Source organism: Penaeus monodon, chromosome 21 (genome assembly GCF_015228065.2).
Source record: "Penaeus monodon isolate SGIC_2016 chromosome 21, NSTDA_Pmon_1, whole genome shotgun sequence".
Taxonomy (NCBI): Eukaryota; Metazoa; Arthropoda; class Malacostraca; order Decapoda; family Penaeidae; genus Penaeus; species Penaeus monodon.
The window spans coordinates 36,270,198-36,270,596 of NC_051406.1; the positions used below are offsets into that span (position 1 = coordinate 36,270,198).

Consider the following 399-nt stretch of genomic DNA (forward strand, 5'->3'; position numbering starts at 1 on the left):
TGTGTCCTACACCTCCCTCATTTTAGCCATGATAAACCTCAAAATAGACCAGCCAAATCTACCCGATATAGACCTCAAATATGCTGACATAGTCCTATAGCATTGTTGCAATAATAGTTTTAATTCTGCCTAGGACATCCATCTTCAAACAAAATCCCCTACTCACATGCTCATAATACATTTTCAGGCAAGTTGCAATTTCTGGAAAACCTCTTTCACCCAATCCTCCAGCAAAAGCAATGGCACTCTTGATTTTGTCCATATACCCGTTCAGCATACTGATAATGGGTATTTGTATGATAACAAATGGGCGTAACTCGACTTATGCCTCTTTGTCATGTAAATGGCCATTATTAGGTATACTGGCACCGAATCTCGGAATACAGTCCTTAGACAGAT

General features: G+C 39.6%; 1 protein-coding gene across 1 annotated transcript in view; it reads left to right on the forward strand.

Moving 5' to 3' along the window:
• The window catches only part of LOC119586734, a gene marked incomplete in the record, with an annotated part of 16,572 nt that overhangs the window by 8,028 nt on the left and 8,145 nt on the right, over positions 1 to 399 (forward strand).